General features: G+C 48.0%; 1 long non-coding RNA gene across 1 annotated transcript; it reads right to left on the bottom strand.

Annotated features, from left to right (window-relative positions):
* Window positions 1-2,350: 2,350 nt before the first annotated feature.
* Window positions 2,351-10,589, bottom strand: LOC109306863. Its single transcript, XR_002100129.1, has 3 exons — window positions 10,561-10,589; window positions 8,443-8,446; window positions 2,351-3,796 (listed from the first exon to the last, which is right to left on the bottom strand). It is a non-coding gene; the product is annotated as an uncharacterized LOC109306863 (long non-coding RNA).
* Window positions 10,590-14,058: the final 3,469 nt, after the last annotated feature.

Below are 14,058 nucleotides of genomic sequence, written 5' to 3'. Positions count from 1 at the left end.
TGCCTTGCCCACAGATTGTGCCAGGGCTGGGGCAGGGGTGGGCTCCGTTAAGTGCCTTGGTCTGCTGGCTTTGCAAGGGTTGCTCAGCGGGCCAGCAGGGGCAGTTGTCTATTGTTCTCTGCCCACTTCTCTAACCTGTCCAGGTCCACCTGGATTCAGTTTCTTCCCATCAGTATGTTTGCTTCGCCCTATAGTTTGGTGTCATCTGCGAACTTGGACAGAGTGCTTTCCATACCCTCATCCAGGTCACTGATGAAGATACTGAACAGCACCGGCCCAAGGACAGAGCCCTGGGGGAGCCCACTGCCCACATCTTTCCAGGCCGATACTGATCTGTCCACCACCACTCTCTGGGTATGACCCTTCAGCCAATTTGCCACCCATGTAATTGTGTAATAGTCTAAGCAGAGCCGTTCAATTTGTTTATGAGAAGAGGATGGGATACCGTGTCGAAGGCCTTCTTAAAATCCAAGTAGATGACATCTACTTCAACTCCTGCATCTAAGCATTTAAAGACGTGGTCATAGAAAGAGTGACCTGGCCACAGAAATGCTTTAGTATGCTCTCCGCATTACAACAAACACAGTCTGTACCTTGACAAGCCCGTCACTGAATTTACCCTGATGCACTGTGCCAGGACTAGTAAAGGAGAAATAGGAATGGTATAAGGGGAGGGAGGGGAAGGCAACAGAATTATAGCACTTTCTTGATGGTGCTGTGGTATTTTAATCAGGACAGAGAAGCGACAGAACAGGCAGAAAGGAGAAAGGGATAGAAAACAGGTGAGATGATGAAATAGGTGAGGTTGGAAGTGACAGAACAAACAGCTAGTTGGAGCAGCACAGCTGAGCTGTAGATCTGAAGGAAGATAGCAAGATGGGAACTATTAGTTTTTGAGACTGAAGAGAAAAATGGAAGGAAAGGTCCAGGACAAGGAGAGAAAGCAAGGAAGGGATATTGCAGTGAAACAAGACCAGGGTCATCACTAGGCCCAAGCTACTGACTCTTGGAGAATGGATCCGTTTATGGATTGCCTTGCATGTGGGGTCCTGTCCATGGTGCTGCTGCAAACAGGCTGAAGGTCATAGGCTGGTAGTGCCGTTCTGTACAGATGTGCTACACACCCGCATGTTCTACACATCCCTCCTAGTTGTACAGCAAGCCATGAGTGAGATCAGACTGCATGCAAGGACGTACAATTAGATCTGTTAGCCCACAGTAAAAGTTCAAAATGAACCAACCAACAAATAAGTTACTGCCATCTGAAACCCGAAAACCAACATGGGGTACAGATACGTAAATACCTCACTGCAAAGAGTGGGCTGAGGTTTTCCCTGCTTCAGCTACTCCGTGTTAACTGCCTGCACGTACATCTTTACCGTGTGAAAAGTGGAAGATGAACTGCCAGAGCTTATTCTCAATGAAAGGTGACTAAACTATTAGTCTCACTTCCACTTACGAGTATGCATGTGGACAGTCATCACTAAACAGCTGATGCAGGGTACAAGCTTTGTCTCCTTTAACCCAGTGGGAAATTAATCCTATCCTCAACTCTAGATTTTACCAAGTCTAATATGCCAGCTACTCAAGTTTTAATAATACAGTCTTAAAACAAAAACCCTGAATACTTATTTATCCTTAAGTTAAAATTATATTAAGATAATTAAACAATTAAAATTAATGTAAAACAGTAAGACAAGTGACAGTAAGATTAGTTCAGACTCTGAGATTTGTAGGCTGCTCCCAAATCTAAAGTTTCTTCTGAAATAAAAAAGGATATTTATCAAGGTGATCATGGAAAGCCATGCTAGGGAAAGCTTTATCATCCAAGCAGGATGACAAGGGTTTCAAGGAGCACACACTTGTTTGCACATTTTTTTGCTAAAAGCCCCAGGATCTGGCTAGCAATAAGCGACCAATGCAATAAGATGGTGTCCGCTTCAAAGGGCACAGTGCTCCAGTGGTTCTTCCAAGCAGCTTCACTCTGAAGCTTAATGGAAATTTTCAGTGGTGCTGCTAACTAGGGCAATGGAAGCAAGTAGTTGGTTTGCTCTGTGTACTGGATTTGCCATATTTTAGGGCTCAGGGACCTGCAAATAAAATACCACATGAGGTGGTCTCCAGCCTTCACATGGATAAGTGGATGTCTCAACGTGAGCAACCCCAGACCAGAACAACATCATATGCTGCAACCAGTGTTTATACAGAGCCAAAGAGGTAGAACAAGTGGCTTGGGTTGGTTTTCAACAGATCATGCTTGCTAGGCCAAGGCACCATACCTGCTGGAAGCACAAAAGGTATGAAAAAAAACTGCCAGCTGCATCATAAGCATGGAACAAAAAGCCCCAGACTCACTATTTGCATAAGCAACTCAGACCTTCCATTTGTGAAACTGCATTCAACTATTTCTTGCATGCAATGTTTGAACGTTTTCCTAATGCCAGTACCACCTGGCTTACAGAGAAAACCACACCCTGAAAAATGTGATAAGAAACCACCTTCCCGCTCTGGGGGAAACAGTGCAAGCTTTTCAAGCCTAGCCTGGAGAGTCACTTGTGATAGTTGAACCTTTGTGCCAGGTTCAACATCAACAAGGATCTCTCAGTGTCTGTTTCAGTGGTGGGTGCTTATCCCTGGAGAACTAGGGTCCAAACCAAGCTCTTTTCCACCCTACAGGCAAGTCACAAAGACCACAGATAGAAGTGGTTTCATTATTAGCTGTTTTAGCTGAAATGACAGCTGGTGAGCCCAGACGGGAAGGCTCCAACACTCCACTAGGAAACTCCCTGGTGCCTGGCAGAAAAACATCTGATCTAATTAACACATTGTCCCTTGATTAAAAGGATAAGAAAGCAATTCCTGGTGCCAACGTACATGTTGCTTATGTGCTTAGCTGCTTTGCTCCCCTGCTGGAATGCTGCCCAAGGTTTCCTTTTCGGAGAAAATGAAAATACCTCCCGTACTGGAAACTGCAGGGGGAATTCACGGCAGCAGAGTGAAATCCCCCCCAGCAGGAATCTGACTGGGATGCCAACCTCTGCAAGCCAAAGCTCTCCAAGCCGTACTCAGACCATTGCTCCTATGGCTCATCTGGAAGACAGCACCTCCAGCAGCAAACTGCCAACCTGGTATCATGTTAGGACAGCAGTCTGCAGCTTTCCAGAGATGAGGCTGGAGCAACCCCGCTTGGGTCTGGGGCAAGCTGGTGCCACTTTTCTCTGATGCCGCATTTCCCCAGCCTCAGCTGCACAGCACAGGCACAGCTGCCTGGACCCAGCAGCAGGGCAGTCCCATGCCACTGAAACACTGCTAAATTTCCTGGCTCTGTGGGCTGGATCCAATGGCACCCATGCTATGACCTCTATCTACTGATACACAGTACCAGCTTCCTAGGGCACCTGGGTGTTTTCCCATGGAACACTTTAAATTCGGGTGCTGATCAGCCAGAAACGCAAGTTTACAATAGAAAACATTAAGCCAACTGAAGAGGCAAGGGAGTGTATATATTCCTTTCACCTCAGCCCCAGACAGTACATCCTGCCCCCCAAGATGTGCACAGCCTATGTCAAATGGCACCAAGAACAGCCCTCCGTACCAGAATTGGAGACAAAAACGCTGGTAGGAAGCAGGTTGCACGAGGCACTGTGTCCAGAAAAGGATACACATGATTGCAGGAGAGTCTATACGTGTTCTCTATGATCCCTTCTTCACTGACATCCACGAAGATCTGCTGCCCGCACACAGCACAGACGCTGTCCGAAAGGTGCTTCGTCGGCATTCCTGACGCGCTGTAAAACTGCGGGAGGTCAGGGAACGAAAGAAGAACTGGTCAGGATTAACATGCATTTATTAGATAAAGGAACATCTGTGACAGCTCTAAAGGAAGGATTGGCCAACCAGTCTCCAAAGCATTTACGGAGCACAGCTTTGGGTCTCTCGAGGGGGTAATCTTGCCACTCAAGTCATGGGCCAGGCCCAAAATCAGGGACAGCCATCCCAAGCCCACAGCAAGAAACCAAAAGTAGGAACTTGCGTATGAATAAAGTTCCCAGCACTGCCACTGATGTCCTGGGCTAGTCATTGCCTCTTTCCTATCACTCACATGGTAACACCAGCTCCCAGTGACACAACGGTCATAAAACAGTTATCAGGATATGATGTCTTTATTCCTAAGAAATGCCTTCCAGTAATTCAAAACACCTGACTTGCAGCCTCTCCCAAGCTGGGACTGACACTGCACTGTTTGACATTACAGAACACTGACCGGCTACTTTACACACCTCCGACAGGACCTGTGATGCTGCAGGTCCTGCTCGGTCCGATCCCTTGGGGTGCCCTTCCTTATTGTTTGCCTGTGGCCCTTCCAGCCCTACTGGTGCCCTGGGACATGTAGTGTCTTAAAGGCTATTTTCGTGGCCTCCACCTTCCCCTATAGCCATGCCCATGTCTCACAGGAGTACATGATATTATTTCAGGGGGGCTGCCAGTCCCACAATGCTTGGCCCTCTCTCGGGTTTCAAAACCTTTGTTGGGGCTTCAGCTTTCTTGGCTTTGGCCCCTTTTCTCTGGCTGTGCCCTTCTCAGCCTAGGCTCATTGCACCAGACCTTGGCTTCTGGGCCCTCAGGCCTGCCCCTTCTCAGGTTCTGGGCCCTTCTTAGGCCCCCAGACCCTGGTGCCATGCCTTCTCGGGCCCCTGGGCCAAGCCAGCTCTGCCGTTATAGCTTAGCTTTGCTGCTTGCAGTCTGTCCTATGGCTGCTTGTGAGTCTGCCCTATTCTTCCAGCTTACTGTGCATCTGGCCTTGTCTCAGCTGCTGGCCCACCTACACAGCCAGGCTAGCCAGCTGTACCTTCCCCTTTGTAGTGACATGGGTCTTTGGCTCCCTGCTACAATGCCTCGCTCAGGAAAAACATATATATATTCCCAGGAAAGGACATAAGGAAGAGGTCCCTACCTCCACTTCACTGAGAGCCTGGGGAGCTAAACATGCCCAGAGGCTGTTACAGAAGGAAACGAGGGGGCCTGGCATCACTTGTGCCCAACTCAGATATAACCCACCTTGTCTAACACACCATGGGGCCCTCTGGCCTCACACGCCAACAGAATTACAGCTTGATCTGAAATGGGTTTAGTCCTTTAAAGCAAGCAAGCTAAACCCTGGACTGCTGCAATTCTGAAGGCATCACTCCAGGGCCTCGTGCTCCAGTCCTCTTTTGTAGTCCCTGGTCAGACGACACCTGCCATGAAGCACAACAGTCTCCCCGCTCAGTGAGGGGGAGTGATACAAGATGGGTGAGGGACCCACCGGGTCCCTCTGCAGCATTTTGGAAGGAAACATGCAGTATTCCAGCCATTTGCAATTTGGGTTAAAAAAAATAAAAAAATAAAAGCAAGACGATTTATCAGGATGGTGTTACAAACCAGGCCCCTTTCAGATGCTTCAAGCTGGACACATGAGGACTGAACCACTCCAAAGACCTCAACCACTTCTAAAAATGTTGGCTGGGAAGCAGAAGTTCACAAACCTACCGTTTGCTGGGTCCAATTTTTTAAGTAAAAAAAATAAATCTTCCTTTTGAGTGTATTTTAACCTGAAAGCTCAAAGTCCTTTACAGACTATGGGAAAGTGCAAAACCAACTCCAAGGTGAAACAAGGCATCTGTTTCAAGGCAGAAAATTGTCAGAGAAGACTGGAGCTTATGCAAGCAGAACTGCAATTGCCCACACAGCCAAACATCCTCTGCTATTATGGTAACTTCCTAAGTGCCATGGGAGACTTAAAAAAAATGCAAAACTCTAGAAAGCTTGGTTCAGAGGTGATACCTTTTACTAAAAATATATATATTTTTTGCAATTTCTTAGTTGGTCTAATAAAAGGTATCAAGTGTTCTAGAGTTTTGCATTTCTTTCTGTCTCAGACCAACACGGCTATGAAATACATCCTTGAAACCAGGACGACTTAACTAACTGGTTCCATTTTGGTCTTATTCAAGACTTCTGCAGCATCCCCATAACTAGGTGGGAGTCCAGGGAGAGGACAACCGGCCAAAAAACCTAGTCCTTTTAGCTGCCACTTTTGGTCACCTCCTGTTTAAATCCTAGCCACGTCTTACAACTTAGCTGGCGAAGTCACAGCCTGAACTGCCAGAGGCTCTTGTAACAGAGACCTTCCCTATTTGACACAGCAATGAGTAGCTGAACAGTGTCCTTTGAACTCTGCAGGTGGGAAAGGAGCCATAATGAGCTCTTTCTGGGGGTTTCTTCCTTCTCTAGAGAAACGATTCAAACTCAGCGTATGGAAAGCAGCTGCTGAATAGCTCTGTGGCAGACATCTCACCCCTTTCAGAACACCACTGAGACAGAACAATCATCGATTTGTGCCCTGTAGTGCCCGTACAAGAAACCTTGCTGCTGCGGAATAACCAGTCCATAAGGGGGACTCGTCCAGGTTGCAAAGCAGCTTGTGACTACTTCTCTCAGAAAACTGCCTAGCTCTTCAGCTAGAAAACTTGTCTCCTTGAGCCCTGTTAAAAGGCACATCCTTCTTGACTGTGTGCCAGGAAGCTAAGGATGCTTTGTATCAGAATCATTTCTTGCACTGTATTCTACCTTTTAGTTTCAATGAACGTTGCTATAGTAAGTAGAAAAAAATGGCTGTATAACGAGCAGAAAAATACTTAAGAGGCAGAAAAAATGCTCAAGTTACTTCTTTCCACCCTGGTCTTTCCCACCCAGGCATACAGTTCTGACTTTCCCAGTCTACAAGGAAAAGTCTCTGAACCCTTCATTATTTTTCTTGGCTGTCTCAGCCCTTTCCTTCATACAACAGTGGCTCATAACTGACTCAGTATTCACGGTAGAGGCTAAAAAACCCAAGTTAATTCTTGTATAAGCATGGTATTTTCAGTACTGCTTTAAAATCCGGTCCTTGTGCATCACAATACTTGTTTTTCTAACCTATGCTGTATGTTGAAACCCAGCCTTTCCACTGAACTGTCCAGAAGAATATTAGCAAATCATTTTCCTAACCCTTGGCCAACAGCAGAAGCAAGGCATGGAGCTGTATGGGGTCTAGGGGGCAACTGGAAACCTGCATCTACTTCTGGGGAAAAGGTATGACTTAATTACAGTGACCTAATCTACATGTATGAGATTCTCTGGAGGCCTCATCTCAGCTGGTCAAATAGGCCAAAGGACCCGAGACCAAAAATCAGATCACCTGAAAGAAGGTACTCAGAAGCTGCGGATAAGATATGCTCGCATGGGGACTGCAGCGGCAGCTGAAGCATCAACTCACAGTGAAGTCCTGCAAGATTGCAGTCAGTTGCACAAATACAGCAACTGCAGCAATATCCCCTTCAACCAGCTCCTGTTTTCATCTACTGCGATAAAGCCAGCAAGACTCCAGCCTTTGGGTCTTGTTATACCTTGCGCTGTAAGCTGAATGAATGCTAAGCGGCTTAGTGTTATTTGGTTTAGTGGAGCAGTCACAAGAGGAGGGAAAAAAACCTGCTGACTGTTCTTCACCTGCACAGCTGTGACTTGCCACTAGAGAGGCTCAGCTGCAAGCCCTGCTGCAAGCAGCCTGGGCTCTGTGGTTGGCAGCAACTACCAGAGCCTGGGCAGGCTGCAAACGGCTGTTCCAGGCTCTGGCATCAGCTCCATACTGGCAGGTGCACGCACGCCTTGGAGTGGATGGTGAGGATAGGGCCTGAGGCAGCACCGCCCTCCCGCTGTGCGCTCTGAGGTGCATGTGCAGTCACTGCCAGCATGGAGCTGATGCCGGGACTGTGGAGCCTGCTGCAGCTGCCCAGAGCCCAGGCTGGCTACAAACAGCTGTGCCAGGCTCCAGAGTCCAGTCAGTAGCTCTGTGCCAGTGGCAGGGGAGAGGCTGGGGTTGTGCTGCCTCAGGCACCTCACCCACCATCCACTCCAAGGCACTTGTGCACTCACCGGTATGGAGCTAATGCCGGAGCCTGCAGCAGATCTTTACAGCTTCCTGGCTGCAACTGGCTCAGGCTTGGGGTAGCTGCTGCCAAACCAAGGAGACCAGTCTGCTTGCAGCAGGGCTTGCAGCTGCCCAGCTGCCTGCCGGGAGCAGCCTGGGCTTCATGGCTGGCAGCAGCTGCCTAGAGCCCAGGCTGGTGGTGGTGGTGTACTGAGCAAAATTGCCTTGTGTGCCGTGCTCAGCACACGTGCCGAGGATTGCTGACCCCTGCCCTAGAAGCAGCTTTCCTGGGGCTCTCTGGTCTCACCAAGACTGACACAGTGGCTCTGTACCAAGAGCAGGGCTGTCAGGGCTTAAGCCTGGAGGCCCTGCTCTTAGTGTGGAGTGGCTGTATCAGTTTCAGAGAGACCAGAGAGCTCCAAAGCTGCAACCCTGGAACACATTCGCTCTGAGCAGCCCAATCCTTTTTTCTCCAGAGCTCAGGTGGTGCCCACCCCTCTGATAAATCTGTATTGCACCAAGAACATTCAGATCCCACAATTCAGCACCACAGAAATTTTTAGCAACACGCGGAGCACTGAGCTAGCATCAAGCCTGAGGGGCAGATCAGGGGTGAGGTGAACAGAAGACTCACTAAGGGGTGAAGTGAACAGATGGCGATGGTGCCATTGTGAGGGGTTTGGCTTCTTTGACCACATTCTGCACTTCAGTGAGAAAGCTAGAGGACTGTTGGGAAGGGATGGCCTCCACCTCACCTGGAAAGGGAAGCAGCTCTTTTTGGCCAGCATGGCTGACCTACTCGACAGGGCTTTAAACTAAGATCATTGGAGGATGGGCAGTCAAATCAACAGTTCTAGCCCAGATCATGCCAATCTCAGCAGAAACAGCTTAGGTAGCCCAAGGGAACCCACTCTGATGAGAGCCCAAGGAAAGGTTATGCCCCATGACATAAGGAAGCTTAGGGCTTCCCATGGCAGACTCAACTGCCTGTACACCAGTGCCAGGAGTTTGGGTAACAAGCAAGAGGAGCTGGACCTCTTCCTGACCAATAATGATTATGACCTCGTAGGGATAACAGAGACCTGGCAGGACTCCTCCTATAATTGGTCAGTAGGTATAGAAGGCAATACCCTCTACAGCAGAGATCGTGTTGGGAAGAGGGGTGGAGGTGTATCACTCTATGTCAAGGAGCGGCACACTTCCCTTCAAACTGTATTCATTAACCATGAAGGGCATCTTGAGACCCTCTGGGTTAAAATATGGGGGGGAACATGGGGAAGAGGATAGACTTGTAGGAGTCTATTACAGACCTCCTAACCAAGAAGAAAAACTGAATCTCAAATTCAACAGGGAACTGGCTGAGGCCTCACATTCCCAACATATGTTCGTCATGGGAGACTTCAACCTTCCTGTCATCTTGTGGGATCAGCACATGGCCAACCAGCCTGACTGGTTGTGTAACTTCTTCGCCTGCACTGATGACCTTTATCTAATGCAAGAGGTCTACAGGTCAACTACGGGAGAGGCGCTGTTGGATTTGGTTCTGGCCAAAGGGGATGATCTGGTGAGTGATCTGAGGATCGAGGGCAAGCTTGGTGACAGGGACCAAGATTTGATTACTTTGTCTGTGCAACACAGGGTGGGCAAATCCCTCAGCGAAACAAATCCTGAACTTTGGGAAGGCTACTTCTAGAAACTCAGGAGACTGGTCAGTCAGGCACTAAGAGACCATGAGGAATGGCTGTTCCTAAAGAACTCAATCCTCAGTGTGCAAGGGAAGTCCATCCCGTCCCACAGGAAGTGCACTCAGAGGGCAGGGGAGCACCCTTAGCTCAGCAGGGAACTTCTGGGTCTCTTGACACAAGAGAAGCTTCCACCAGATGTAAAACTATGAATCACCACAAAGGAGGAGTACTCCTTACTGGTAGGGTGCAGTTCAGGAAAGCCAAGGCAGCATCTGAACTCAAGACAGCCACCAGAATCAAGTATCTCAAAAAGTTGTTCTTCAGATATGTTGGAAGTCAGAGGAAGAACAAAAGCAACACTGGCCTTTTCTTGGGTGTCAGCCGTCAGCTGCCCCAGCTGATCTCACAGGGGGCCAATCTCTTAAATGATTACTTTACATCAGTTTTCCACCCACCCAAGGGGGTCACACTGTCAGACAGGACGCAAAGCAACCAGGGCTCGGGAAATGGGACCACAATTGATGTAGATCTGGTGAGAAAACACTGAGAGGCTTGACATCCGTAAGCCCGGACAGATTACACCCCAGAGTCTTAAAAGAGTTGGTGGACATCATAGCATGCCCTAGGGCCGAGATATCTGAAAGCTCGTGGTGCTTGGGTGATGTACCGGAAGACTGGAAAGGAGCCAATGTGGTCTCAATCTTCAGGAAAGGGAAGAAAGAAGATTCAGGGAATTACAGACCTATTAGTCTGACATCCATCCCTGGAAAGATCTTGGAGAAAATTATCAAGAGATCCATCTGCAACAGGCTAATGGAAGGCAGCCTACTGAATGCCAGTGAACATCGTTTTATTACTGGAAGGTCTTGCCTGACCAACCTCATCTCCTTCTGTGACCAGGTGATGTATTGCCTGGACAAGGGAGACAAGGTTGATGTAATTTATCTGGACTTCAAGAAGGCCTGACCTGATCTCCCATGATGTCCTCATGAGCAAGCTGGGGAACTGAGGCCTCAACCATCTCACAGTCCAATGGCCTGGGAACTGGCTCCGGGGTCAGACACAAAGGGTACTAGTTGATGGGAACAAATCAACGTGGTACAAGGTTACTAGTGTAGTCCCCCAGGGCTCTGTGCTTGGGTACTCTTCAATATTTTCATTAATTACATGGATTTGGGCATCAGTTGCAGATTGGCAAAGTTCGTGGACAAAACTAAACTATGGGGGAAGGCAGTCACTCTGGAGGACAGGCTGACCTGGACATGCTTACAAAGTGGGCAGACCAAAACCTGATGGCATTCAATGTGGAGAAATGCAGGGTACTCCACCTTGGGAGAAAAAACAAGCATCATACTTATAGGCTTGGCAGTGCTATGCTCAAAAGCACCGTGACCAGAAGGGACTTAGGGGTCTTGAATGATCACAAGACGAACATAAGCCACCAATGCGATGCTATGGCTGGCAGAGCAAACAAAACTCTGGCATGTATCTACCGATGCATCTCGAGCAAAACCAGAGACATCATCCTCATGCTTTACTTGGCCTTAGGGAGGCTGCAGCTGGAGCACTGCTTCCAGTTTTGGGCCTCTCACTTCAGGAGGTATGTGGATAAGCTCAAGAGAGTCCAGAGAGCCACCTGCATGATCAAAGACCAAGAGAGCAAGCCTTATGAGGAGAGGCTGAGGGACATGGGATGCTTCAGCCTACCGAAGAGAAGGCTCAGGGCGGGGATTTGGTGGCTGCCTATAAGTGGGGTGCATCAGGATCTGAGAGAATACCTGTTCACCAGGACTCTGCCAAGGGATAATTAGGTCTAATGGCCACAAACTTCTAGAAGGCCGATTCAGCCTCGATATAAGGAAAAACTTCTGTACAGTCCAAGTGTCTAAGGTCTGGAACAGACTCCCCTGAGAGGTGGTGCAAGCACCTACTCTAGACTCATTCAAAAGGCATTTGGATCTTTATCTTGCTGGGATCATCTGATTCCTGCAGACTTCCTGCCTCTAGCAGGGGGGCTGGACTTGAGGATCTCACAAGGTTCCTTCCAGCCCCAAATGTCTATGAAATCACCTATAGTATATTTTCATGTGGTTACTGGAGAGGTCTCTCTGATGAACAACCCAAACCAACAACAGGAAGTTATTTTACACAGTGTGTAATTGAAGTGTGGAACTCATTGCCATAAGATGTTGTGGAAGCTGACAGGTTATCCGGATTCAAACAGGGACTGGACACATTCTTGGAGGAAAGGGGCATCAGTGGCTACTGAGCACGGGAGTTAGCAGTACAGCTTTGAATCAGAACTTCCTAGATGTTAAACACTGGAGGCTGCAAGTAGGAGAGGAACAGTGGAAAAAAAACCCTGGCCAGGGTGCGGTTTGGTTTAAACATGCTGAGAAACATGTGCGGAGGTCAGGGCTGCTGCAGCTAGTTCACTCTCTGGCTCTGTGCGACACAGGAGACTGGGCCAGACCTATGATGTAAGCTGGTAAATGGCAGTTCTTATGGCCAACTACTTGCATAAGTTTCTGGGCTTCAACTTAAATGCAAAAAGGTGTCACTGTAGGTAGTTCAATGAAAGACTTGATCAGTGAACCGTGGCACTAAATAGTCTACACTATGTTGGCATATGCAAGGAGACTGACTGTGCTGCCACTATACGAGACAGTGGCACCTCCTACCCAGAAATACTATGTTCAGTTCTGGCCACAGGGTTAAAAAGATACAAGCTCTTCCTGCTTTAGCCAGCAGAGGCTCAGAGGGAAAAAAAAAGAGCAACTGGAAACATAAAAAGACACAATAACAAAATAGTAAGGTAGCATTGTTGAATTAAGAATGCTTTAAATAAAAAGAGAAACAGAGGATCAAAGATGCAAGTGGATCCTTAGAGGAGCCACTGCTGCATTAGAAAGCAGAATATTTCCATAAGGGTTACGAACCCTCAGCCTGCTTTGGTGCATGTCCTGAGAACTGATGAGGGCTAGAAAGAAGTACTCCCATATAGGTAAGTTATTCTCCAGTTGCCCACTAGGCAGGGGAAGGGAGTGGGGTTTCTGAGTCTTCATTTAAGCAGGTGATAACTGGACCACGAGCCTGATCTGATATTGCAATGCTTGTGATCTCGTTCAAGTACTGAGCCTGCTCAGTCCTGTTTCAAGCTTTGACTGGATCACAGCAGAACATACTGTGGTGACTGGAGTTTCAGAGACACTTCAATACCTGAAAAAAGAAACTGAAAGGCACTTAAAAAAGATCCATGTGTGGCAAGCCAGAATTTTTTCTTATGAATAACCACTATAAAAAAAAAGGTGCAGCCTTGGCCAGTCCAGGGCTAAAGGAAAGTTAATGTCTAAAGTATACTGGGTGGGTAGGAATACCAGGAAAGAGATTATTACAGGTGGCATATCTAAGTAAACAGATTAAACTCATGTCGAGTTTCAAGCTAAACTTGCTCAAAGTGAAATCCGTAGGGGTTGCATAGTGGTCTCCGAGCAGGGGTAGGAGGGCAAGGTAGAGCCGCCACCAGTATGTCAGTCAGGCTGGGCAAACATAGCACCAGCGATAAGAAAGGATGTGCTAGACCCCTTAGGCAGACAAGGTTCTTTAGGTAAACGCAATATCTTTTATTAGACGAATTAAATAGCTGAAATGATTTTTTCAACTATTTGGTTGGCCTAATAAAAGACATCACATTTACCCAAAAAACCTCATCAGCCTATGTCCTTAGACCACTATGACCATAACCAACGTTTCCTAAACCTCTTAGGTCTTTTCTCGCCTGCAGCTTCTTTGGGGAGGAGTCACGCTGTGAAAAGCCCAGATGCAGGCTGCTGTTCAAGGCCCAGTCTTCACTGACCCTGCTGAGTCACTCGCCTGACTAAGAGCAAAGCTACAGTGCCAGCTAGTGGAAGAATCTTTCCTATGCAAGGCAAGCTTATAAAATTGCCACCAGAAGCCCAGGCCAAGGTCCATGTGAATCCAAGAAGACAGGAATGTGAAGAGACTGAGCTTCCCAAAGCCATAAAAACAGGCTTTCTTTCTCATTTCTCAGAATGCTTTATCCCTCTCACTGCAGCCTGGAACTTGACACGATCAGTCAGCCTACAATGATGCACTTCATAGTTTCATAGTTAGTAGGGTCAGAAGGGACCTGACCAGATCATCCAGTCTGATCCCCTGCCATGGGCAGGAAAGAGTACAACCCCAGCAAGGTGTTCATCCAGCCTCCTCCTAAAGATCCCCAGGGTAGGAGCCAGCACCACTTCTCTTAGTTTCATAGTTTCATAGTAGAGTCGGAAGGGACCTAGGTAGATCATCTAGTCCGACCCCCTGCTTGGCAGGAAAGAGCACCGGGGTCAGATGACCCCGGCAAGGTGCTCATCTAACTTCCTTTTAAAAATCCCCAGGCTAGGAGCCTGCACCACT

This window comes from Crocodylus porosus, unplaced genomic scaffold, assembly GCF_001723895.1.
Source record: "Crocodylus porosus isolate Cpor-Errol unplaced genomic scaffold, CroPor_comp1, whole genome shotgun sequence".
NCBI classification, from domain to species: Eukaryota; Metazoa; Chordata; order Crocodylia; family Crocodylidae; genus Crocodylus; species Crocodylus porosus.
Note: the sequence above shows the minus strand (reverse complement) of the source record. Positions and strands in the feature narration are given on the sequence as shown.